Genomic DNA, 23,774 nt, shown 5'->3' on the forward strand with positions numbered 1-23,774 from the left:
CCATCTCTGAGACTCAAAGTGTCAGAAGTCGCCTAAGCTGGTTTTGCAAAATGGAGGTCAAGATTATACTTTCAGGGATCATTTCTATAGTTTTTAACTAGGAAATGTGTTTCAAAAGTGTAGTGTCTCCCAAACTACGATGATGAGCTTTGATACTCTTTACTGAGCGTGAATCGGGTGTGGAGTAGTTGTTTATTTCATATGTTCCACACCATTGATGAACGTTCTGTGTGGCGTTTATGCAGCATAGAAGAAGAGAGTATGATCAGAGTGGTCTTTGAAAATTGTAAATATCAGATTAAAAATCTTGTGAGTAGTTGCGATCGATTGAACATCGGATATGATTCTGTTTGTAATTAATTGTTTAGCTCATAATTGGTGTATATCTGATGAAACTACTTTTTTTTTTTTTTTTTTTTTTTTTTTTACATTTTTGGTGGTGGGTGTCACCATCCTTGAGATTCAGAATGTCAGGATAAGATGTCAGCTGGTTCTATCAACTTAAAGTTGCCATAAAATGCATTGAGAGAATATTTTAATTTGTTCTTTGATATCCACATAGAAGGTATATGGCATAGGAAAGGGCAAACAATCTCCAGAAACGGTTTTACAGGACCATTTACAACCCTAGGATTTGTCCCTAGAATGAAATGCTCTGTTATTGCCTTTTTTGGAAGCTTCATGAATATTAATGAGCTCTTCTCCAATTGGCTGTTTCACAGAGCTGCTCATCTCTATAGCTGGCACATTGATAAAAAATATATATTTAATTAGGAGCTCTAGCCGCTTTTAATATGTGGTTTGTTGAATCTGCCGTTTTGAATCGCAGACATTTTAGTCTCATTACTGTGATCCATGTGCTCTGTGTAAAGTTATAATGCAGAGGGAGCTCTTCTTACCACACAAGTTCAGCTGCTTCTCGGTGATACTCTGGATCTGTAAATCATTCGCCATCATCAGCGCAGTTATTTCTCCATCATTCACCATCATCAGCACAGTCATCTCTCTGTTTATGTGGTAAGTGATATCTTTTGTACTGCAATGTAACAGGCTAGTGCTAGCATTAAGCTAACCGTGTCCCTTCAGTGGCTTGCCTTGTTTTACTGATGTACTGACGTTACCGATGATTGGGCGATGCAAATGTTGGAGGCGTAACTATTAACGATCCCGGGACTGTTGCGTAACAGTCGGTGTTATGTTGGAATTGACATATAAATCTAGTGTTCTCAAAAGACCACCGAAAAATAGAAGATTTATCCTTATCCTTATATAGATTTATCCTTGATTTCCATAAGAAAGGTGCCCCAAATTGGTGGAAAATCACATCTCAACCATACGCTGTCCAAAGCATTGAACCGCCTTCACGCGGCAAGACAGAACATGTTGTTGGCCTGCACTGCTGGGTCAAACTGCGCTTCCCAAAAACACATTGGGTCAAAACTGACAGAAGAAAACTCTAAGCCTGCTCTAAGCCCTACCCACGGGACGGCTCGACAGTCTCGCACAACGCGAGAGCCTCCGTTTCGCCTGTGTCATTTGGGAGCCGATGAAAACTGCCTCCGACCCGGTGAAGGAAGCCACAACCAGCCCGGCTAGCTCAGTCGGTAGAGCATGAGACTCTTAATCTCAGGGTCGTGGGTTCGAGCCCCACGTTGGGCACCTCTGTTGGCTCTCTTTCTTCCCAACAGGGTGGCGGGCTCCAGCGTGCCCATTCGCCGCACAGGCTAAGTGGATTTTGCGAGCTCCGGAAACATCTTTCAAAACAGCCTGTTAGTACGTGCGATTCTAATCCCTAACCCTAACCCTTGCTTTTACAACCGTGATCCGGCGGCAGCAGACACACAACGGCTGTCTCTGTGGCGCAATCGGTTAGCGCGTTCGGCTGTTAACCGAAAGGTTGGTGGTTCGAGCCCACCCAGGGACGTGTGAAATGCCGGTGTTTTGCACGCACGCGCGTCAGGTGTCCACTAACGCCTATGCCGTTCTTAGGGTTGCGAGGCACAGCTTTCTCAGGGCGTTTATCCTGTGCACCTTCAATAAGCTGGCTTGTTTTAAAAGAAGTCAGCGGCGGGTGTTTGATGAACATTTTCACCAGCTCGAGTTTGCTGTGGCATGTGGATTCATTCTTTACTGATGATTTGTCTCTAGGGCTCATCTAGTTGACATGGTATCCGCTGACATTCGGCTGAAGGTGCTGATCCACCATCTGCTCTTGGTACGGACTGGATCCGGGGGACTGCAGTGACCATCTGATCGGAATACAGAATGGATCTGGCGGCTACGGTGACCTCAGAGTAAGAAGAAACAGACTAATATTAATGTAGATGCAAAAGTTCCATGTTGCCACAGTGTCAGATTGGAGAGGATCTGGTTTTCACAGTCTTGCGTCGATGGCCGTCTAGGTGAAGAGGTCTTCACTGATGATCTGTCTCTGGGGCTCATCCAGCTTGCTACCACCTTGTCGGTTCACATCCACGTAGGTGCACGAAAAGGTCACGACCGTCACCGGTATTCTATCGCAGAGGCAGTGTTGTAGCTTGTGTGGTTTATCTGAGGTGTGATCATTGCTGGTTGAAAACTTTCCCCGATATCCCATCGGGATGATTTGAAATACAGTCAGATTCGACAGTTTTTGCCGGTCTCTCTGGACGCTTCTTGAAAAAGACAGTTTTGCTTCGTTTTGTTTCCTTTTGTTGGAGTGGCTGGTTGTTGGTCCTCGTCAAAGAGGTGTCTACAGATCATAGCGTGCCGGAGCCAGAAGATTTGTTGTTTTGTCAATATGCTCTCAAGACTTCGCTGCAGGTATCATTAAAGTACAGCACAATTACAGCTCACCGCTACCCATCGTAAACAGGTTGGGCCTGTCTGTTCCAGTGGGCTCTCAGTGGTGCTAAATCATCAAATGAAGAGGATGGGATTCAAACCCACACAAACCAAGGTGTGCCCAGCACAACGGATTAGCCTTGCATCGCCTTAACCACTCGACCACCTCGTCACTTTCCGTGGTCCTTTTATTTAACACTCCCGATTCAGACCATCAGCTCATTAGTAGAGCACTCAGTGAACTGAACTGAGTGTGTCAGATAAGGAGGACACTCAAAAAGTGCAGAGTGGGGTCCCCAGGACTACTGCTAAAGGAGCCGAACGACAAGGATGGGATTCGAACCCACGCGTGCAGAGCACAATGGATTAGCAGTCCATCGCCTTAACCACTCGGCCACCTCGTCATTTTACGTGGCATTTTTTATTTAGCACTCCTGATTCAGATCATCAGTTCATTAGTAGAGAACTCTAAGAACTGAACTGAGTGTGTTAGATAAGGAGGACACACAAAAAGTTTAGCATGGGGTCCCCAGGACCTGGATTAAGGTCCAGTGCTGAAGGAACCGAACGACAAGAATGGGATTCCAACCATTGCACAGAGCACAATGGATTAGCAGTCCATCGCTTTAACCACTCGGCCACCCCGTCCCCTTGCTGACCGAGACAGGCCATGCTGCGGACCTTTTCAGCTGCTGCTGCCGTGCTTTCAGCAGGCTGTTTTGAGCACAGAGGGAATAGTGAATGAGCCGTCTTTTACACACCTCTAATCTGTTCCGTGGAAACACGGTGCAGCAACCCGTGCCAGGAGACTGTTTGTGCGTCATGTTTAAAGCTTGCTGCCACCTTGTCGGTTCACATCCACGTAGGTGCACGAAAAGGTCACGACCGTCGCTGGCATTCTTTCGCAGAGGCAATATTGTAGCCTATGAGGTTTATCCGAGGCGCGATCATTGCTGGTTGAAAACTTTACCCAATACCCCGCCAGGATGACTTGAAATACAGTTAGCTTTGGCAATTTTTGCTAGCCTCTCTGGAGGCTTAGAGTTTTGTTGAGAAATATAGCCTTGTTTCGTTTAGGTTTTTTTTTCCTCGCCAAAAAGCTGTCTACTGATGATAGAGCGCCAGAGCCAGAAGGCTTGTTGTTTTGTCAATATGTTCTCAAGACAGGTATCGTTAAACTGCAGCGCAATTACAGATCACCTTTACCCATCGTAAACAGGTTGGTCCTGTCTGGTCCGGTGGGCTCTCAGTGGCGCTAAAGCTTCCAATGCGTGTCGAGCACAATGTATTAGCCTTCCACCGCCTTAACCACTGGACCACTTCGTCATCTTGCGGGGTTTCTTTATTTAACACTCCTGATTCATGTGCATGTGGATGCATTCTTCGTCTTTTCTTTCAGCCGCCGAGGGCCTGTTTTCCACTGAGGCCCTGCGCCAAACTCCCTATGAGACACAATCGAACGTTAGTAGTAACCTCCGATTACGGCCGAATGTGGATTCTGCTCGGACGACGGGGCACCGGTACATCCTTTGTAGCTTTAGCTTATTAGCCAAACGCTACACCAGTTTGCCATTTCCCTTGAAATCATCCTTGATTTCCATAAGAAAGGTGCCCCAAATTGGTGGAAAATCACAACTCAACCATACGCTGTCCAAAGCATTGAACCGCCTTCACGCGGCAAAACAGAACATGTTGTTGGCCCGCACTGCTGGGTCAAACTGCGCTTCCCAAAAACAGATTGGGTCAAAACTGACAGAAGAAATCTCTAAGCCTGCTTTAAGCCCTACCCACGGGACGGGTTGACAGTCTCGCACAACGCGAGAGCCTCAGTTTCGCCTGTGTAATTTGGGGGCCGATGAAAACTGCATCCGACTAAAATTACAAAAAAATTTTTAGGACTCTAATGATGTTTCAGATGTAACTTTTCTCATCTCTGTTGTTAGGTTGTCACCATCTCTGAGACTCAAAGTGTCAGAAGTCGCCTAAGCTGGTTTTGCAAAATGGAGGTCAAGATTATACTTTCAGGGATTATTTCTATAGTTTTTAACTAGGAAATGTGTTTCAAAAGTGTAGTGTCTCCCAAACTACGATGATGAGCTTTGATACTCTTTACTGAGCGTGAATCGGGTGTGGAGTAGTTGTTTATTTCATATGTTCCACACCATTGATGAACGTTCTGTGTGGCGTTTATGCAGCATAGAAGAAGAGAGTATGATCAGAGTGGTCTTTGAAAATTGTAAATATCAGATTAAAAATCTTGTGAGTAGTTGCGATCGATTGAACATCGGATATGATTCTGTTTGTAATTAATTGTTTAGCTCATAATTGGTGTATATCTGATGAAACTACTTTTTTTTTTTTTTTTTTTTTTTTTTTTTTTTACATTTTTGGTGGTGGGTGTCACCATCCTTGAGATTCAGAATGTCAGGATAAGATGTCAGCTGGTTCTATCAACTTAAAGTTGCCATAAAATGCATTGAGAGAATATTTTAATTTAGTTTAGTTTAGTTTAGTTTATTTATATAGCACAATAAAACAACGGTCGTTGACCATTGTGCTTTACAACAGCAATAAAAAAGAATAATATAAAAAAAAAAAAAAAAAAAAAACATGAATAAAACAAAAAAAACAGATAACAGATAAATAGAATGAGATAGCACAAGAAGTAGTATATACAGAGGAAAGAAATGCAACAAAGACAAGCTCAAGATGACTCACATATTATAAACTTTTTCTAAAAGGTGAGTTTTAAGTTTTGTTTTAAAAAGAGATTCTGTAGTAATCATCCTGATAGATAAGGGGAGACTATTCCACAGTTTGGGGCCGACTATGGCAAAAGCCCGGTCTCCCTTTCGTTTTAGCCTAGATCTGGGAACCTTTAACAGTTTCTGATTTGATGACCTTAAACATCTTGCAGCTATGTTAACAGTCACAAGTTCAGATAGGTAAAAAGGTGCCAGATCATTTAAAGCCTTAAAAACAAAAAGTAAAATCTTAAACTCTATTCTAAGATGAACTGGCAACCAGTGCAGAGAGAGTAGGACGGGAGTGATGTGCTCGAATTTACGTGTGCCAGTGAGAAGTCTTGCAGCTGCATTTTGGACTAATTGCAAACGGTTCATATAGGAATGACCCATGCCTATATAAATTGAGTTACAATAGTCCAAACGAGAGAAAATAAATGCATGAATTACTCTCTCAAGCTCAGCAAAGGTTAAAAAACTTTTAACTTTGGCCAGAAGTCTCAAATGAAAAAAACACGATTTAACAACTACATTTACCTGCTTATCAAGTAACAAGGCAGAGTCAAAAACAAAACCTAGGTTTTTAACATATGGTTTTACATAAGCAGCTAAGCTACCCAACACTTGACTTAAACTGCCAGAGAAAGATAACGGTCCAAACACAATTGCCTCAGTTTTACTCTCATTTAAGTGCAAGAAATTTTTGGACATCCAAGCCTTAATGTCAGACAGACAGGCAGTTAAAGCACACAGACCAGCATTATCATTTTGCTTAATGGGCACATATATTTGAGTGTCGTCTGCATAAAAATGAAAAAGTACTCTATGTTTTCTTAAAATTGAGCCCAAAGGCAGCATATATAAAGAAAACAAAATAGGGGCAAGAATAGATCCTTGGGGAACCCCGCACGTCAGATGTGCTTTGGAGGAAGAACATCCATTAACACTAACAGAAAAGGTTCTATTATTCAAATAAGATTTGAACCAATTCAGTGCATGACCTTTAATACCCGCACAGCATTCAAGGCGAGAAATAAGAATGTCATGATCGACCGTATCAAATTTGTTCTTTGATGTCTACATAGAAGGTATATGGCATAGGAAAGGGCAAACAATCTCCAGAAACGGTTTTACAGGACCATTTACAACCCTAGGATTTGTCCCTAGAATGAAATGCTCTGTTATTGCCTTTTTTGGAAGCTTCATGAATATTAATGAGCTCTGCTCCAATTGGCTGTTTCACAGAGCTGCTCATCTCTATAGCTGGCACATTGATAAAAAATATATATTTAATTTGGAGCTCTAGCCGCTTTTAATATGTGGTTTGTTGAATCTGCCGTTTTGAATCGCAGACATTTTAGTCTCATTACTGTGATCCATGTGCTCTGTGTAAAGTTATAATGCAGAGGGAGCTCTTCTTACCACACAAGTTCAGCTGCTTCTCGGTGATACTCTGGATCTGTAAATCATTCGCCATCATCAGCGCAGTTATTTCTCCATCATTCACCATCATCAGCACAGTCATCTCTCTGTTTATGTGGTAAGTGATATCTTTTGTACTGCAATGTAACAGGCTAGTGCTAGCATTAAGCTAACCGTGTCCCTTCAGTGGCTTGCCTTGTTTTACTGATGTACTGACGTTACCGATGATTGGGCGATGCAAATGTTGGAGGCGTAACTATTAACGATCCCGGGACTGTTGCGTAACAGTCGGTGTTATGTTGGAATTGACATATAAATCTAGTGTTCTCAAAAGACCACCGAAAAATAGAAGATTTATCCTTATCCTTATATAGATTTATCCTTGATTTCCATAAGAAAGGTGCCCCAAATTGGTGGAAAATCACATCTCAACCATACGCTGTCCAAAGCATTGAACCGCCTTCACGCGGCAAGACAGAACATGTTGTTGGCCTGCACTGCTGGGTCAAACTGCGCTTCCCAAAAACACATTGGGTCAAAACTGACAGAAGAAAACTCTAAGCCTGCTCTAAGCCCTACCCACGGGACGGCTCGACAGTCTCGCACAACGCGAGAGCCTCCGTTTCGCCTGTGTCATTTGGGAGCCGATGAAAACTGCCTCCGACCCGGTGAAGGAAGCCACAACCAGCCCGGCTAGCTCAGTCGGTAGAGCATGAGACTCTTAATCTCAGGGTCGTGGGTTCGAGCCCCACGTTGGGCGCCTCTGTTGGCTCTCTTTCTTCCCAACAGGGTGGCGGGCTCCAGCGTGCCCATTCGCCGCACAGGCTAAGTGGATTTTGCGAGCTCCGGAAACATCTTTCAAAACAGCCTGTTAGTACGTGCGATTCTTATCCCTAACCCTAACCCTTGCTTTTACAACCGTGATCCGGCGGCAGCAGACACACAACGGCTGTCTCTGTGGCGCAATCGGTTAGCGCGTTCGGCTGTTAACCGAAAGGTTGGTGGTTCGAGCCCACCCAGGGACGTGTGAAATGCCGGTGTTTTGCACGCACGCGCGTCAGGTGTCCACTAACGCCTATGCCGTTCTTAGGGTTGCGAGGCACAGCTTTCTCAGGGCGTTTATCCTGTGCACCTTCAATAAGCTGGCTTGTTTTAAAAGAAGTCAGCGGCGGGTGTTTGATGAACATTTTCACCAGCTCGAGTTTGCTGTGGCATGTGGATTCATTCTTTACTGATGATTTGTCTCTAGGGCTCATCTAGTTGACATGGTATCCGCTGACATTCGGCTGAAGGTGCTGATCCACCATCTGCTCTTGGTACGGACTGGATCCGGGGGACTGCAGTGACCATCTGATCGGAATACAGAATGGATCTGGCGGCTACGGTGACCTCAGAATAAGAAGAAACAGACTAATATTAATGTAGATGCAAAAGTTCCATGTTGCCACAGTGTCAGATTGGAGAGGATCTGGTTTTCACAGTCTTGCGTCGATGGCCGTCTAGGTGAAGAGGTCTTCACTGATGATCTGTCTCTGGGGCTCATCCAGCTTGCTACCACCTTGTCGGTTCACATCCACGTAGGTGCACGAAAAGGTCACGACCGTCACCGGTATTCTATCGCAGAGGCAGTGTTGTAGCTTGTGTGGTTTATCTGAGGTGTGATCATTGCTGGTTGAAAACTTTCCCCGATATCCCATCGGGATGATTTGAAATACAGTCAGCTTCGACAGTTTTTGCCGGTCTCTCTGGACGCTTCTTGAAAAAGACAGTTTTGCTTCGTTTTGTTTCCTTTTGTTGGAGTGGCTGGTTGTTGGTCCTCGTCAAAGAGGTGTCTACAGATCATAGCGTGCCGGAGCCAGAAGATTTGTTGTTTTGTCAATATGCTCTCAAGACTTCGCTGCAGGTATCATTAAAGTACAGCACAATTACAGCTCACCGCTACCCATCGTAAACAGGTTGGGCCTGTCTGTTCCGGTGGGCTCTCAGTGGTGCTAAATCATCAAATGAAGAGGATGGGATTCAAACCCACACAAACCAAGGTGTGCCCAGCACAACGGATTAGCCTTGCATCGCCTTAACCACTCGACCACCTCGTCACTTTCCGTGGTCCTTTTATTTAACACTCCCGATTCAGACCATCAGCTCATTAGTAGAGCACTCAGTGAACTGAACTGAGTGTGTCAGATAAGGAGGACACTCAAAAAGTGCAGAGTGGGGTCCCCAGGACTACTGCTAACGGAGCCGAACGACGAGGATGGGATTCGAACCCACGCGTGCAGAGCACAATGGATTAGCAGTCCATCGCCTTAACCACTCGGCCACCTCGTCATTTTACGTGGCATTTTTTATTTAGCACTCCTGATTCAGATCATCAGTTCATTAGTAGAGAACTCTAAGAACTGAACTGAGTGTGTTAGATAAGGAGGACACACAAAAAGTTTAGCATGGGGTCCCCAGGACCTGGATTAAGGTCCAGTGCTGAAGGAACCGAACGACAAGAATGGGATTCCAACCATTGCACAGAGCACAATGGATTAGCAGTCCATCGCTTTAACCACTCGGCCACCCCGTCCCCTTGCTGACCGAGACAGGCCATGCTGCGGACCTTTTCAGCTGCTGCTGCCGTGCTTTCAGCAGGCTGTTTTGAGCACAGAGGGAATAGTGAATGAGCCGTCTTTTACACACCTCTAATCTGTTCCGTGGAAACACGGTGCAGCAACCCGTGCCAGGAGACTGTTTGTGCGTCATGTTTAAAGCTTGCTGCCACCTTGTCGGTTCACATCCACGTAGGTGCACGAAAAGGTCACGACCGTCGCTGGCATTCTTTCGCAGAGGCAATATTGTAGCCTATGAGGTTTATCCGAGGCGCGATCATTGCTGGTTGAAAACTTTACCCAATACCCCGCCAGGATGACTTGAAATACAGTTAGCTTTGGCAATTTTTGCTAGCCTCTCTGGAGGCTTAGAGTTTTGTTGAGAAATATAGCCTTGTTTCGTTTAGGTTTTTTTTTCCTCGCCAAAAAGCTGTCTACTGATGATAGAGCGCCAGAGCCAGAAGGCTTGTTGTTTTGTCAATATGTTCTCAAGACAGGTATCGTTAAACTGCAGCGCAATTACAGATCACCGTTACCCATCGTAAACAGGTTGGTCCTGTCTGGTCCGGTGGGCTCTCAGTGGCGCTAAAGCTTCCAATGCGTGTCGAGCACAATGTATTAGCCTTCCACCGCCTTAACCACTGGACCACCTCGTCATCTTGCGGGGTTTCTTTATTTAACACTCCTGATTCATGTGCATGTGGATGCATTCTTCGTCTTTTCTTTCAGCCGCCGAGGGCCTGTTTTCCACTGAGGCCCTGCGCCAAACTCCCTATGAGACACAATCGAACGTTAGTAGTAACCTCCGATTACGGCCGAATGTGGATTCTGCTCGGACGACGGGGCACCGGTACATCCTTTGTAGCTTTAGCTTATTAGCCAAACGCTACACCAGTTTGCCTTTTCCCTTGAAATCATCCTTGATTTCCATAAGAAAGGTGCCCCAAATTGGTGGAAAATCACAACTCAACCATACGCTGTCCAAAGCATTGAACCGCCTTCACGCGGCAAAACAGAACATGTTGTTGGCCCGCACTGCTGGGTCAAACTGCGCTTCCCAAAAACAGATTGGGTCAAAACTGACAGAAGAAATCTCTAAGCCTGCTTTAAGCCCTACCCACGGGACGGGTTGACAGTCTCGCACAACGCGAGAGCCTCAGTTTCGCCTGTGTAATTTGGGGGCCGATGAAAACTGCATCCGACTAAAATTACAAAAAAATTTTTAGGACTCTAATGATGTTTCAGATGTAACTTTTCTCATCTCTGTTGTTAGGTTGTCACCATCTCTGAGACTCAAAGTGTCAGAAGTCGCCTAAGCTGGTTTTGCAAAATGGAGGTCAAGATTATACTTTCAGGGATCATTTCTATAGTTTTTAACTAGGAAATGTGTTTCAAAAGTGTAGTGTCTCCCAAACTACGATGATGAGCTTTGATACTCTTTACTGAGCGTGAATCGGGTGTGGAGTAGTTGTTTATTTCATATGTTCCACACCATTGATGAACGTTCTGTGTGGCGTTTATGCAGCATAGAAGAAGAGAGTATGATCAGAGTGGTCTTTGAAAATTGTAAATATCAGATTAAAAATCTTGTGAGTAGTTGCGATCGATTGAACATCGGATATGATTCTGTTTGTAATTAATTGTTTAGCTCATAATTGGTGTATATCTGATGAAACTACTTTTTTTTTTTTTTTTTTTTTTTTTTTTTACATTTTTGGTGGTGGGTGTCACCATCCTTGAGATTCAGAATGTCAGGATAAGATGTCAGCTGGTTCTATCAACTTAAAGTTGCCATAAAATGCATTGAGAGAATATTTTAATTTGTTCTTTGATATCCACATAGAAGGTATATGGCATAGGAAAGGGCAAACAATCTCCAGAAACGGTTTTACAGGACCATTTACAACCCTAGGATTTGTCCCTAGAATGAAATGCTCTGTTATTGCCTTTTTTGGAAGCTTCATGAATATTAATGAGCTCTTCTCCAATTGGCTGTTTCACAGAGCTGCTCATCTCTATAGCTGGCACATTGATAAAAAATATATATTTAATTAGGAGCTCTAGCCGCTTTTAATATGTGGTTTGTTGAATCTGCCGTTTTGAATCGCAGACATTTTAGTCTCATTACTGTGATCCATGTGCTCTGTGTAAAGTTATAATGCAGAGGGAGCTCTTCTTACCACACAAGTTCAGCTGCTTCTCGGTGATACTCTGGATCTGTAAATCATTCGCCATCATCAGCGCAGTTATTTCTCCATCATTCACCATCATCAGCACAGTCATCTCTCTGTTTATGTGGTAAGTGATATCTTTTGTACTGCAATGTAACAGGCTAGTGCTAGCATTAAGCTAACCGTGTCCCTTCAGTGGCTTGCCTTGTTTTACTGATGTACTGACGTTACCGATGATTGGGCGATGCAAATGTTGGAGGCGTAACTATTAACGATCCCGGGACTGTTGCGTAACAGTCGGTGTTATGTTGGAATTGACATATAAATCTAGTGTTCTCAAAAGACCACCGAAAAATAGAAGATTTATCCTTATCCTTATATAGATTTATCCTTGATTTCCATAAGAAAGGTGCCCCAAATTGGTGGAAAATCACATCTCAACCATACGCTGTCCAAAGCATTGAACCGCCTTCACGCGGCAAGACAGAACATGTTGTTGGCCTGCACTGCTGGGTCAAACTGCGCTTCCCAAAAACACATTGGGTCAAAACTGACAGAAGAAAACTCTAAGCCTGCTCTAAGCCCTACCCACGGGACGGCTCGACAGTCTCGCACAACGCGAGAGCCTCCGTTTCGCCTGTGTCATTTGGGAGCCGATGAAAACTGCCTCCGACCCGGTGAAGGAAGCCACAACCAGCCCGGCTAGCTCAGTCGGTAGAGCATGAGACTCTTAATCTCAGGGTCGTGGGTTCGAGCCCCACGTTGGGCGCCTCTGTTGGCTCTCTTTCTTCCCAACAGGGTGGCGGGCTCCAGCGTGCCCATTCGCCGCACAGGCTAAGTGGATTTTGCGAGCTCCGGAAACATCTTTCAAAACAGCCTGTTAGTACGTGCGATTCTAATCCCTAACCCTAACCCTTGCTTTTACAACCGTGATCCGGCGGCAGCAGACACACAACGGCTGTCTCTGTGGCGCAATCGGTTAGCGCGTTCGGCTGTTAACCGAAAGGTTGGTGGTTCGAGCCCACCCAGGGACGTGTGAAATGCCGGTGTTTTGCACGCACGCGCGTCAGGTGTCCACTAACGCCTATGCCGTTCTTAGGGTTGCGAGGCACAGCTTTCTCAGGGCGTTTATCCTGTGCACCTTCAATAAGCTGGCTTGTTTTAAAAGAAGTCAGCGGCGGGTGTTTGATGAACATTTTCACCAGCTCGAGTTTGCTGTGGCATGTGGATTCATTCTTTACTGATGATTTGTCTCTAGGGCTCATCTAGTTGACATGGTATCCGCTGACATTCGGCTGAAGGTGCTGATCCACCATCTGCTCTTGGTACGGACTGGATCCGGGGGACTGCAGTGACCATCTGATCGGAATACAGAATGGATCTGGCGGCTACGGTGACCTCAGAATAAGAAGAAACAGACTAATATTAATGTAGATGCAAAAGTTCCATGTTGCCACAGTGTCAGATTGGAGAGGATCTGGTTTTCACAGTCTTGCGTCGATGGCCGTCTAGGTGAAGAGGTCTTCACTGATGATCTGTCTCTGGGGCTCATCCAGCTTGCTACCACCTTGTCGGTTCACATCCACGTAGGTGCACGAAAAGGTCACGACCGTCACCGGTATTCTATCGCAGAGGCAGTGTTGTAGCTTGTGTGGTTTATCTGAGGTGTGATCATTGCTGGTTGAAAACTTTCCCCGATATCCCATCGGGATGATTTGAAATACAGTCAGCTTCGACAGTTTTTGCCGGTCTCTCTGGACGCTTCTTGAAAAAGACAGTTTTGCTTCGTTTTGTTTCCTTTTGTTGGAGTGGCTGGTTGTTGGTCCTCGTCAAAGAGGTGTCTACAGATCATAGCGTGCCGGAGCCAGAAGATTTGTTGTTTTGTCAATATGCTCTCAAGACTTCGCTGCAGGTATCATTAAAGTACAGCACAATTACAGCTCACCGCTACCCATCGTAAACAGGTTGGGCCTGTCTGTTCCGGTGGGCTCTCAGTGGTGCTAAATCATCAAATGAAGAGGATGGGATTCAAACCCACACAAACCAAGGTGTGCCCAGCACAACGGATTAGCCTTGCATCGCCTTAACCACTCGACCACCTCGTCACTTTCCGTGGTCCTTTTATTTAACACTCCCGATTCAGACCATCAGCTCATTAGTAGAGCACTCAGTGAACTGAACTGAGTGTGTCAGATAAGGAGGACACTCAAAAAGTGCAGAGTGGGGTCCCCAGGACTACTGCTAACGGAGCCGAACGACGAGGATGGGATTCGAACCCACGCGTGCAGAGCACAATGGATTAGCAGTCCATCGCCTTAACCACTCGGCCACCTCGTCATTTTACGTGGCATGTTTTATTTAGCACTCCTGATTCAGATCATCATTTCATTAGTAGAGAACTCTAAGAACTGAACTGAGTGTGTTAGATAAGGAGGACACACAAAAAGTTTAGCATGGGGTCCCCAGGACCTGGATTAAGGTCCAGTGCTGAAGGAACCGAACGACAAGAATGGGATTCCAACCATTGCACAGAGCACAATGGATTAGCAGTCCATCGCTTTAACCACTCGGCCACCCCGTCCCCTTGCTGACCGAGACAGGCCATGCTGCGGACCTTTTCAGCTGCTGCTGCCGTGCTTTCAGCAGGCTGTTTTGAGCACAGAGGGAATAGTGAATGAGCCGTCTTTTACACACCTCTAATCTGTTCCGTGGAAACACGGTGCAGCAACCCGTGCCAGGAGACTGTTTGTGCGTCATGTTTAAAGCTTGCTGCCACCTTGTCGGTTCACATCCACGTAGGTGCACGAAAAGGTCACGACCGTCGCTGGCATTCTTTAGCAGAGGCAATATTGTAGCCTATGAGGTTTATCCAAGGCGCGATCATTGCTGTTTGAAAACTTTACCCAATACCCCGCCAGGATGACTTGAAATACAGTTAGCTTTGGCAATTTTTGCTAGCCTCTCTGGAGGCTTAGAGTTTTGTTGAGAAATATAGCCTTGTTTCGTTTAGGTTTTTTTTTCCTCGCCAAAAAGCTGTCTACTGATGATAGAGCGCCAGAGCCAGAAGGCTTGTTGTTTTGTCAATATGTTCTCAAGACAGGTATCGTTAAACTGCAGCGCAATTACAGATCACCGTTACCCATCGTAAACAGGTTGGTCCTGTCTGGTCCGGTGGGCTCTCAGTGGCGCTATAGCTTCCAATGCGTGTCGAGCACAATGTATTAGCCTTCCACCGCCTTAACCACTGGACCACCTCGTCATCTTGCGGGGTTTCTTTATTTAACACTCCTGATTCATGTGCATGTGGATGCATTCTTCGTCTTTTCTTTCAGCCGCCGAGGGCCTGTTTTCCACTGAGGCCCTGCGCCAAACTCCCTATGAGACACAATCGAACGTTAGTAGTAACCTCCGATTACGGCCGAATGTGGATTCTGCTCGGACGACGGGGCACCGGTACATCCTTTGTAGCTTTAGCTTATTAGCCAAACGCTACACCAGTTTGCCATTTCCCTTGAAATCATCCTTGATTTCCATAAGAAAGGTGCCCCAAATTGGTGGAAAATCACAACTCAACCATACGCTGTCCAAAGCATTGAACCGCCTTCACGCGGCAAAACAGAACATGTTGTTGGCCCGCACTGCTGGGTCAAACTGCGCTTCCCAAAAACAGATTGGGTCAAAACTGACAGAAGAAATCTCTAAGCCTGCTTTAAGCCCTACCCACGGGACGGGTTGACAGTCTCGCACAACGCGAGAGCCTCAGTTTCGCCTGTGTAATTTGGGGGCCGATGAAAACTGCATCCGACTAAAATTACAAAAATTTTTTTAGGACTCTAATGATGTTTCAGATGTAACTTTTCTCATCTCTGTTGTTAGGTTGTCACCATCTCTGAGACTCAAAGTGTCAGAAGTCGCCTAAGCTGGTTTTGCAAAATGGAGGTCAAGATTATACTTTCAGGGATCATTTCTATAGTTTTTAACTAGGAAATGTGTTTCAAAAGTGTAGTGTCTCCCAAACTACGATGATGAGCTTTGATACTCTTTACTGAGCGTGAATCGGGTGTGGAGTAGTTGTTTATTTCATATGTTCCACACCATTGATGAACGTTCTGTGTGGCGTTTATGCAGCATAGAAGAAGAGAGTATGATCAGAGTGGTCTTTGAAAATTGTAAATATCAGATTAAAAATCTTGTGAGTAGTTGCGATCGATTGAACATCGGATATGATTCTGTTTGTAATTAATTGTTTAGCTCATAATTGGTGTATATCTGATGAAACTACTTTTTTTTTTTTTTTTTTTTACATTTTTGGTGGTGGGTGTCACCATCCTTGAGATTCAGAATGTCAGGATAAGATGTCAGCTGGTTCTATCAACTTAAAGTTGCCATAAAATGCATTGAGAGAATATTTTAATTTGTTCTTTGATGTCTACATAGAAGGTATATGGCATAGGAAAGGGCAAACAATCTCCAGAAACGGTTTTACAGGACCATTTACAACCCTAGGATTTGTCCCTAGAATGAAATGCTCTGTTATTGCCTTTTTTGGAAGCTTCATGAATATTAATGAGCTCTGCTCCAATTGGCTGTTTCACAGAGCTGCTCATCTCTATAGCTGGCACATTGATAAAAAATATATATTTAATTTGGAGCTCTAGCCGCTTTTAATATGTGGTTTGTTGAATCTGCCGTTTTGAATCGCAGACATTTTAGTCTCATTACTGTGATCCATGTGCTCTGTGTAAAGTTATAATGCAGAGGGAGCTCTTCTTACCACACAAGTTCAGCTGCTTCTCGGTGATACTCTGGATCTGTAAATCATTCGCCATCATCAGCGCAGTTATTTCTCCATCATTCACCATCATCAGCACAGTCATCTCTCTGTTTATGTGGTAAGTGATATCTTTTGTACTGCAATGTAACAGGCTAGTGCTAGCATTAAGCTAACCGTGTCCCTTCAGTGGCTTGCCTTGTTTTACTGATGTACTGACGTTACCGATGATTGGGCGATGCAAATGTTGGAGGCGTAACTATTAACGATCCCGGGACTGTTGCGTAACAGTCGGTGTTATGTTGGAATTGACATATAAATCTAGTGTTCTCAAAAGACCACCGAAAAATAGAAGATTTATCCTTATCCTTATATAGATTTATCCTTGATTTCCATAAGAAAGGTGCCCCAAATTGGTGGAAAATCACATCTCAACCATACGCTGTCCAAAGCATTGAACCGCCTTCACGCGGCAAGACAGAACATGTTGTTGGCCTGCACTGCTGGGTCAAACTGCGCTTCCCAAAAACACATTGGGTCAAAACTGACAGAAGAAAACTCTAAGCCTGCTCTAAGCCCTACCCACGGGACGGCTCGACAGTCTCGCACAACGCGAGAGCCTCCGTTTCGCCTGTGTCATTTGGGAGCCGATGAAAACTGCCTCCGACCCGGTGAAGGAAGCCACAACCAGCCCGGCTAGCTCAGTCGGTAGAGCATGAGACTCTTAATCTCAGGGTCGTGGGTTCGAGCCCCACGTTGGGCGCCTCTGTTGGCTCTCTTTCTTCCCAACAGGGTGGCGGGCTCCAGCGTGCCCATTCGCCGCACAGGCTAAGTGGATTTTGCGAGCTCCGGAAACATCTTTCAAAACAGCCTGTTAGTACGTGCGATTCTTATCCCTAACCCTAACCCTTGCTTTTACAACCGTGATCCGGCGGCAGCAGACACACAACGGCTGTCTCTGTGGCGCAATCGGTTAGCGCGTTCGGCTGTTAACCGAAAGGTTGGTGGTTCGAGCCCACCCAGGGACGTGTGAAATGCCGGTGTTTTGCACGCACGCGCGTCAGGTGTCCACTAACGCCTATGCCGTTCTTAGGGTTGCGAGGCACAGCTTTCTCAGGGCGTTTATCCTGTGCACCTTCAATAAGCTGGCTTGTTTTAAAAGAAGTCAGCGGCGGGTGTTTGATGAACATTTTCACCAGCTCGAGTTTGCTGTGGCATGTGGATTCATTCTTTACTGATGATTTGTCTCTAGGGCTCATCTAGTTGACATGGTATCCGCTGACATTCGGCTGAAGGTGCTGATCCACCATCTGCTCTTGGTACGGACTGGATCCGGGGGACTGCAGTGACCATCTGATCGGAATACAGAATGGATCTGGCGGCTACGGTGACCTCAGAATAAGAAGAAACAGACTAATATTAATGTAGATGCAAAAGTTCCATGTTGCCACAGTGTCAGATTGGAGAGGATCTGGTTTTCACAGTCTTGCGTCGATGGCCGTCTAGGTGAAGAGGTCTTCACTGATGATCTGTCTCTGGGGCTCATCCAGCTTGCTACCACCTTGTCGGTTCACATCCACGTAGGTGCACGAAAAGGTCACGACCGTCACCGGTATTCTATCGCAGAGGCAGTGTTGTAGCTTGTGTGGTTTATCTGAGGTGTGATCATTGCTGGTTGAAAACTTTCCCCGATATCCCATCGGGATGATTTGAAATACAGTCAGCTTCGACAGTTTTTGCCGGTCTCTTTGGACGCTTCTTGAAAAAGACAGTTTTGCTTCGTTTTGTTTCCTTTTGTTGGAGTGGCTGGTTGTTGGTCCTCGTCAAAGAGGTGTCTACAGATCATAGCGTGCCGGAGCCAGAAGATTTGTTGTTTTGTCAATATGCTCTCAAGACTTCGCTGCAGGTATCATTAAAGTACAGCACAATTACAGCTCACCGCTACCCATCGTAAACAGGTTGGGCCTGTCTGTTCCGGTGGGCTCTCAGTGGTGCTAAATCATCAAATGAAGAGGATGGGATTCAAACCCACACAAACCAAGGTGTGCCCAGCACAACGGATTAGCCTTGCATCGCCTTAACCACTCGACCACCTCGTCACTTTCCGTGGTCCTTTTATTTAACACTCCCGATTCAGACCATCAGCTCATTAGTAGAGCACTCAGTGAACTGAACTGAGTGTGTCAGATAAGGAGGACACTCAAAAAGTGCAGAGTGGGGTCCCCAGGACTACTGCTAACGGAGCTGAACGACGAGGATGGGATTCGAACCCACGCGTGCAGAGCACAATGGATTAGCAGTCCATCGCCTTAACCACTCGGCCACCTCGTCATTTTACGTGGCATTTTTTATTTAGCACTCCTGATTCAGATCATCAGTTCATTAGTAGAGAACTCTAAGAACTGAACTGAGTGTGTTAGATAAGGAGGACACACAAAAAGTTTAGCATGGGGTCCCCAGGACCTGGATTAAGGTCCAGTGCTGAAGGAACCGAACGACAAGAATGGGATTCCAACCATTGCACAGAGCACAATGGATTAGCAGTCCATCGCTTTAACCACTCGGCCACCCCGTCCCCTTGCTGACCGAGACAGGCCATGCTGCGGACCTTTTCAGCTGCTGCTGCCGTGCTTTCAGCAGGCTGTTTTGAGCACAGAGGGAATAGTGAATGAGCCGTCTTTTACACACCTCTAATCTGTTCCGTGGAAACACGGTGCAGCAACCCGTGCCAGGAGACTGTTTGTGCGTCATGTTTAAAGCTTGCTGCCACCTTGTCGGTTCACATCCACGTAGGTGCACGAAAAGGTCACGACCGTCGCTGGCATTCTTTCGCAGAGGCAATATTGTAGCCTATGAGGTTTATCCGAGGCGCGATCATTGCTGGTTGAAAACTTTACCCAATACCCCGCCAGGATGACTTGAAATACAGTTAGCTTTGGCAATTTTTGCTAGCCTCTCTGGAGGCTTAGAGTTTTGTTGAGAAATATAGCCTTGTTTCGTTTAGGTTTTTTTTTCCTCGCCAAAAAGCTGTCTACTGATGATAGAGCGCCAGAGCCAGAAGGCTTGTTGTTTTGTCAATATGTTCTCAAGACAGGTATCGTTAAACTGCAGCGCAATTACAGATCACCGTTACCCATCGTAAACAGGTTGGTCCTGTCTGGTCCGGTGGGCTCTCAGTGGCGCTAAAGCTTCCAATGCGTGTCGAGCACAATGTATTAGCCTTCCACCGCCTTAACCACTGGACCACCTCGTCATCTTGCGGGGTTTCTTTATTTAACACTCCTGATTCATGTGCATGTGGATGCATTCTTCGTCTTTTCTTTCAGCCGCCGAGGGCCTGTTTTCCACTGAGGCCCTGCGCCAAACTCCCTATGAGACACAATCGAACGTTAGTAGTAACCTCCGATTACGGCCGAATGTGGATTCTGCTCGGACGACGGGGCACCGGTACATCCTTTGTAGCTTTAGCTTATTAGCCAAACGCTACACCAGTTTGCCTTTTCCCTTGAAATCATCCTTGATTTCCATAAGAAAGGTGCCCCAAATTGGTGGAAAATCACAACTCAACCATACGCTGTCCAAAGCATTGAACCGCCTTCACGCGGCAAAACAGAACATGTTGTTGGCCCGCACTGCTGGGTCAAACTGCGCTTCCCAAAAACAGATTGGGTCAAAACTGACAGAAGAAATCTCTAAGCCTGCTTTAAGCCCTACCCACGGGACGGGTTGACAGTCTCGCACAACGCGAGAGCCTCAGTTTCGCCTGTGTAATTTGGGGGCCGATGAAAACTGCATCCGACTAAAATTACAAAAAATTTTTTAGGACTCTAATGATGTTTCAGATGTAACTTTTCTCATCTCTGTTGTTAGGTTGTCACCATCTCTGAGACTCAAAGTGTCAGAAGTCGCCTAAGCTGGTTTTGCAAAATGGAGGTCAAGATTATACTTTCAGGGAACATTTCTATAGTTTTTAACTAGGAAATGTGTTTCAAAAGTGTAGTGTCTCCCAAACTACGATGATGAGCTTTGATACTCTTTACTGAGCGTGAATCGGGTGTGGAGTAGTTGTTTATTTCATATGTTCCACACCATTGATGAACGTTCTGTGTGGCGTTTATGCAGCATAGAAGAAGAGAGTATGATCAGAGTGGTCTTTGAAAATTGTAAATATCAGATTAAAAATCTTGTGAGTAGTTGCGATCGATTGAACATCGGATATGATTCTGTTTGTAATTAATTGTTTAGCTCATAATTGGTGTATATCTGATGAAACTACTTTTTTTTTTTTTTTTTTTTACATTTTTGGTGGTGGGTGTCACCATCCTTGAGATTCAGAATGTCAGGATAAGATGTCAGCTGGTTCTATCAACTTAAAGTTGCCATAAAATGCATTGAGAGAATATTTTAATTTGTTCTTTGATGTCTACATAGAAGGTATATGGCATAGGAAAGGGCAAACAATCTCCAGAAACGGTTTTACAGGACCATTTACAACCCTAGGATTTGTCCCTAGAATGAAATGCTCTGTTATTGCCTTTTTTGGAAGCTTCATGAATATTAATGAGCTCTGCTCCAATTGGCTGTTTCACAGAGCTGCTCATCTCTATAGCTGGCACATTGATAAAAAATATATATTTAATTAGGAGCTCTAGCCGCTTTTAATATGTGGTTTGTTGAATCTGCCGTTTTGAATCGCAGACATTTTAGTCTCATTACTGTGATCCATGTGCTCTGTGTAAAGTTATAATGCAGAGGGAGCTCTTCTTACCACACAAGTTCAGCTGCTTCTCGGTGATACTCTGGATCTGTAAATCATTCGCCATCATCAGCGCAGTTATTTCTCCATCATTCACCATCATCAGCACAGTCATCTCTCTGTTTATGTGGTAAGTGATATCTTTTGTACTGCAATGTAACAGGCTAGTGCTAGCATTAAGCTAACCGTGTCCCTTCAGTGGCTTGCCTTGTTTTACTGATGTACTGACGTTACCGATGATTGGGCGATGCAAATGTTGGAGGCGTAACTATTAACGATCCCGGGACTGTTGCGTAACAGTCGGTGTTATGTTGGAATTGACATATAAATCTAGTGTTCTCAAAAGACCACCGAAAAATAGAAGATTTATCCTTATCCTTATATAGATTTATCCTTGATTTCCATAAGAAAGGTGCCCCAAATTGGTGGAAAATCACATCTCAACCATACGCTGTCCAAAGCATTGAACCGCCTTCACGCGGCAAGACAGAACATGTTGTTGGCCTGCACTGCTGGGTCAAACTGCGCTTCCCAAAAACACATTGGGTCAAAACTGACAGAAGAAAACTCTAAGCCTGCTCTAAGCCCTACCCACGGGACGGCTCGACAGTCTCGCACAACGCGAGAGCCTCCGTTTCGCCTGTGTCATTTGGGAGCCGATGAAAACTGCCTCCGACCCGGTGAAGGAAGCCACAACCAGCCCGGCTAGCTCAGTCGGTAGAGCATGAGACTCTTAATCTCAGGGTCGTGGGTTCGAGCCCCACGTTGGGCGCCTCTGTTGGCTCTCTTTCTTCCCAACAGGGTGGCGGGCTCCAGCGTGCCCATTCGCCGCACAGGCTAAGTGGATTTTGCGAGCTCCGGAAACATCTTTCAAAACAGCCTGTTAGTACGTGCGATTCTAATCCCTAACCCTAACCCTTGCTTTTACAACCGTGATCCGGCGGCAGCAGACACACAACGGCTGTCTCTGTGGCGCAATCGGTTAGCGCGTTCGGCTGTTAACCGAAAGGTTGGTGGTTCGAGCCCACCCAGGGACGTGTGAAATGCCGGTGTTTTGCACGCACGCGCGTCAGGTGTCCACTAACGCCTATGCCGTTCTTAGGGTTGCGAGGCACAGCTTTCTCAGGGCGTTTATCCTGTGCACCTTCAATAAGCTGGCTTGTTTTAAAAGAAGTCAGCGGCGGGTGTTTGATGAACATTTTCACCAGCTCGAGTTTGCTGTGGCATGTGGATTCATTCTTTACTGATGATTTGTCTCTAGGGCTCATCTAGTTGACATGGTATCCGCTGACATTCGGCTGAAGGTGCTGATCCACCATCTGCTCTTGGTACGGACTGGATCCGGGGGACTGCAGTGACCATCTGATCGGAATACAGAATGGATCTGGCGGCTACGGTGACCTCAGAATAAGAAGAAACAGACTAATATTAATGTAGATGCAAAAGTTCCATGTTGCCACAGTGTCAGATTGGAGAGGATCTGGTTTTCACAGTCTTGCGTCGATGGCCGTCTAGGTGAAGAGGTCTTCACTGATGATCTGTCTCTGGGGCTCATCCAGCTTGCTACCACCTTGTCGGTTCACATCCACGTAGGTGCACGAAAAGGTCACGACCGTCACCGGTATTCTATCGCAGAGGCAGTGTTGTAGCTTGTGTGGTTTATCTGAGGTGTGATCATTGCTGGTTGAAAACTTTCCCCGATATCCCATCGGGATGATTTGAAATACAGTCAGCTTCGACAGTTTTTGCCGGTCTCTCTGGACGCTTCTTGAAAAAGACAGTTTTGCTTCGTTTTGTTTCCTTTTGTTGGAGTGGCTGGTTGTTGGTCCTCGTCAAAGAGGTGTCTACAGATCATAGCGTGCCGGAGCCAGAAGATTTGTTGTTTTGTCAATATGCTCTCAAGACTTCGCTGCAGGTATCATTAAAGTACAGCACAATTACAGCTCACCGCTACCCATCGTAAACAGGTTGGGCCTGTCTGTTCCGGTGGGCTCTCAGTGGTGCTAAATCATCAAATGAAGAGGATGGGATTCAAACCCACACAAACCAAGGTGTGCCCAGCACAACGGATTAGCCTTGCATCGCCTTAACCACTCGACCACCTCGTCACTTTCCGTGGTCCTTTTATTTAACACTCCCGATTCAGACCATCAGCTCATTAGTAGAGCACTCAGTGAACTGAACTGAGTGTGTCAGATAAGGAGGACACTCAAAAAGTGCAGAGTGGGGTCCCCAGGACTACTGCTAACGGAGCCGAACGACGAGGATGGGATTCGAACCCACGCGTGCAGAGCACAATGGATTAGCAGTCCATCGCCTTAACCACTCGGCCACCTCGTCATTTTACGTGGCATGTTTTATTTAGCACTCCTGATTCAGATCATCATTTCATTAGTAGAGAACTCTAAGAACTGAACTGAGTGTGTTAGATAAGGAGGACACACAAAAAGTTTAGCATGGGGTCCCCAGGACCTGGATTAAGGTCCAGTGCTG

At 45.6% G+C, this 23,774-nt stretch overlaps 28 non-coding genes across 28 annotated transcripts; 24 read left to right on the forward strand and 4 right to left on the reverse strand.

Moving 5' to 3' along the window:
• The first annotated feature begins 59 nt into the window (after positions 1 to 59).
• LOC141348194 (small nucleolar RNA U3) lies at positions 60 to 275 on the forward strand. Its single transcript, XR_012357466.1, has one exon. It is a non-coding gene; the product is annotated as a small nucleolar RNA U3 (small nucleolar RNA).
• A 1,311-nt stretch (positions 276 to 1,586) lies between these two features.
• Positions 1,587 to 1,659, forward strand: trnak-cuu (transfer RNA lysine (anticodon CUU)). Its single transcript has one exon. It is a non-coding gene; the product is annotated as a tRNA-Lys (tRNA).
• Positions 1,660 to 1,850: 191 nt separating this feature from the next.
• trnan-guu (transfer RNA asparagine (anticodon GUU)) lies at positions 1,851 to 1,924 on the forward strand. The gene has a single exon. It is a non-coding gene; the product is annotated as a tRNA-Asn (tRNA).
• Positions 1,925 to 2,510: 586 nt separating this feature from the next.
• On the forward strand, positions 2,511 to 2,650 carry LOC141285889 (U4 spliceosomal RNA). The gene has a single exon (XR_012339018.1). It is a non-coding gene; the product is annotated as a U4 spliceosomal RNA (small nuclear RNA).
• Positions 2,651 to 3,719: 1,069 nt separating this feature from the next.
• LOC141284197 (U4 spliceosomal RNA) lies at positions 3,720 to 3,860 on the forward strand. The gene has a single exon (XR_012338371.1). It is a non-coding gene; the product is annotated as a U4 spliceosomal RNA (small nuclear RNA).
• Positions 3,861 to 4,832: 972 nt separating this feature from the next.
• LOC141348575 (small nucleolar RNA U3) lies at positions 4,833 to 5,048 on the forward strand. Its single transcript, XR_012357514.1, has one exon. It is a non-coding gene; the product is annotated as a small nucleolar RNA U3 (small nucleolar RNA).
• A 2,628-nt stretch (positions 5,049 to 7,676) lies between these two features.
• trnak-cuu (transfer RNA lysine (anticodon CUU)) lies at positions 7,677 to 7,749 on the forward strand. The gene has a single exon. It is a non-coding gene; the product is annotated as a tRNA-Lys (tRNA).
• A 191-nt stretch (positions 7,750 to 7,940) lies between these two features.
• On the forward strand, positions 7,941 to 8,014 carry trnan-guu (transfer RNA asparagine (anticodon GUU)). Its single transcript has one exon. It is a non-coding gene; the product is annotated as a tRNA-Asn (tRNA).
• Positions 8,015 to 8,600: 586 nt separating this feature from the next.
• On the forward strand, positions 8,601 to 8,740 carry LOC141285495 (U4 spliceosomal RNA). The gene has a single exon (XR_012338626.1). It is a non-coding gene; the product is annotated as a U4 spliceosomal RNA (small nuclear RNA).
• A 495-nt stretch (positions 8,741 to 9,235) lies between these two features.
• On the reverse strand, positions 9,236 to 9,317 carry trnas-gcu (transfer RNA serine (anticodon GCU)). The gene has a single exon. It is a non-coding gene; the product is annotated as a tRNA-Ser (tRNA).
• A 492-nt stretch (positions 9,318 to 9,809) lies between these two features.
• Positions 9,810 to 9,950, forward strand: LOC141284212 (U4 spliceosomal RNA). The gene has a single exon (XR_012338378.1). It is a non-coding gene; the product is annotated as a U4 spliceosomal RNA (small nuclear RNA).
• A 972-nt stretch (positions 9,951 to 10,922) lies between these two features.
• Positions 10,923 to 11,138, forward strand: LOC141348206 (small nucleolar RNA U3). The gene has a single exon (XR_012357467.1). It is a non-coding gene; the product is annotated as a small nucleolar RNA U3 (small nucleolar RNA).
• Positions 11,139 to 12,450: 1,312 nt separating this feature from the next.
• Positions 12,451 to 12,523, forward strand: trnak-cuu (transfer RNA lysine (anticodon CUU)). Its single transcript has one exon. It is a non-coding gene; the product is annotated as a tRNA-Lys (tRNA).
• Positions 12,524 to 12,714: 191 nt separating this feature from the next.
• trnan-guu (transfer RNA asparagine (anticodon GUU)) lies at positions 12,715 to 12,788 on the forward strand. Its single transcript has one exon. It is a non-coding gene; the product is annotated as a tRNA-Asn (tRNA).
• A 586-nt stretch (positions 12,789 to 13,374) lies between these two features.
• Positions 13,375 to 13,514, forward strand: LOC141285503 (U4 spliceosomal RNA). Its single transcript, XR_012338636.1, has one exon. It is a non-coding gene; the product is annotated as a U4 spliceosomal RNA (small nuclear RNA).
• A 495-nt stretch (positions 13,515 to 14,009) lies between these two features.
• Positions 14,010 to 14,091, reverse strand: trnas-gcu (transfer RNA serine (anticodon GCU)). The gene has a single exon. It is a non-coding gene; the product is annotated as a tRNA-Ser (tRNA).
• A 492-nt stretch (positions 14,092 to 14,583) lies between these two features.
• On the forward strand, positions 14,584 to 14,724 carry LOC141285296 (U4 spliceosomal RNA). Its single transcript, XR_012338580.1, has one exon. It is a non-coding gene; the product is annotated as a U4 spliceosomal RNA (small nuclear RNA).
• Positions 14,725 to 15,696: 972 nt separating this feature from the next.
• On the forward strand, positions 15,697 to 15,912 carry LOC141348217 (small nucleolar RNA U3). The gene has a single exon (XR_012357468.1). It is a non-coding gene; the product is annotated as a small nucleolar RNA U3 (small nucleolar RNA).
• A 1,303-nt stretch (positions 15,913 to 17,215) lies between these two features.
• On the forward strand, positions 17,216 to 17,288 carry trnak-cuu (transfer RNA lysine (anticodon CUU)). The gene has a single exon. It is a non-coding gene; the product is annotated as a tRNA-Lys (tRNA).
• A 191-nt stretch (positions 17,289 to 17,479) lies between these two features.
• Positions 17,480 to 17,553, forward strand: trnan-guu (transfer RNA asparagine (anticodon GUU)). The gene has a single exon. It is a non-coding gene; the product is annotated as a tRNA-Asn (tRNA).
• Positions 17,554 to 18,139: 586 nt separating this feature from the next.
• LOC141285392 (U4 spliceosomal RNA) lies at positions 18,140 to 18,279 on the forward strand. Its single transcript, XR_012338596.1, has one exon. It is a non-coding gene; the product is annotated as a U4 spliceosomal RNA (small nuclear RNA).
• A 495-nt stretch (positions 18,280 to 18,774) lies between these two features.
• trnas-gcu (transfer RNA serine (anticodon GCU)) lies at positions 18,775 to 18,856 on the reverse strand. The gene has a single exon. It is a non-coding gene; the product is annotated as a tRNA-Ser (tRNA).
• Positions 18,857 to 19,348: 492 nt separating this feature from the next.
• On the forward strand, positions 19,349 to 19,489 carry LOC141284219 (U4 spliceosomal RNA). Its single transcript, XR_012338381.1, has one exon. It is a non-coding gene; the product is annotated as a U4 spliceosomal RNA (small nuclear RNA).
• A 972-nt stretch (positions 19,490 to 20,461) lies between these two features.
• On the forward strand, positions 20,462 to 20,677 carry LOC141348506 (small nucleolar RNA U3). The gene has a single exon (XR_012357505.1). It is a non-coding gene; the product is annotated as a small nucleolar RNA U3 (small nucleolar RNA).
• A 1,303-nt stretch (positions 20,678 to 21,980) lies between these two features.
• On the forward strand, positions 21,981 to 22,053 carry trnak-cuu (transfer RNA lysine (anticodon CUU)). The gene has a single exon. It is a non-coding gene; the product is annotated as a tRNA-Lys (tRNA).
• A 191-nt stretch (positions 22,054 to 22,244) lies between these two features.
• trnan-guu (transfer RNA asparagine (anticodon GUU)) lies at positions 22,245 to 22,318 on the forward strand. Its single transcript has one exon. It is a non-coding gene; the product is annotated as a tRNA-Asn (tRNA).
• A 586-nt stretch (positions 22,319 to 22,904) lies between these two features.
• On the forward strand, positions 22,905 to 23,044 carry LOC141285514 (U4 spliceosomal RNA). Its single transcript, XR_012338647.1, has one exon. It is a non-coding gene; the product is annotated as a U4 spliceosomal RNA (small nuclear RNA).
• A 495-nt stretch (positions 23,045 to 23,539) lies between these two features.
• Positions 23,540 to 23,621, reverse strand: trnas-gcu (transfer RNA serine (anticodon GCU)). The gene has a single exon. It is a non-coding gene; the product is annotated as a tRNA-Ser (tRNA).
• Positions 23,622 to 23,774: the final 153 nt, after the last annotated feature.

This window comes from Garra rufa, chromosome 1, assembly GCF_049309525.1.
Source record: "Garra rufa chromosome 1, GarRuf1.0, whole genome shotgun sequence".
NCBI lineage: Eukaryota > Metazoa > Chordata > Actinopteri > Cypriniformes > Cyprinidae > Garra > Garra rufa.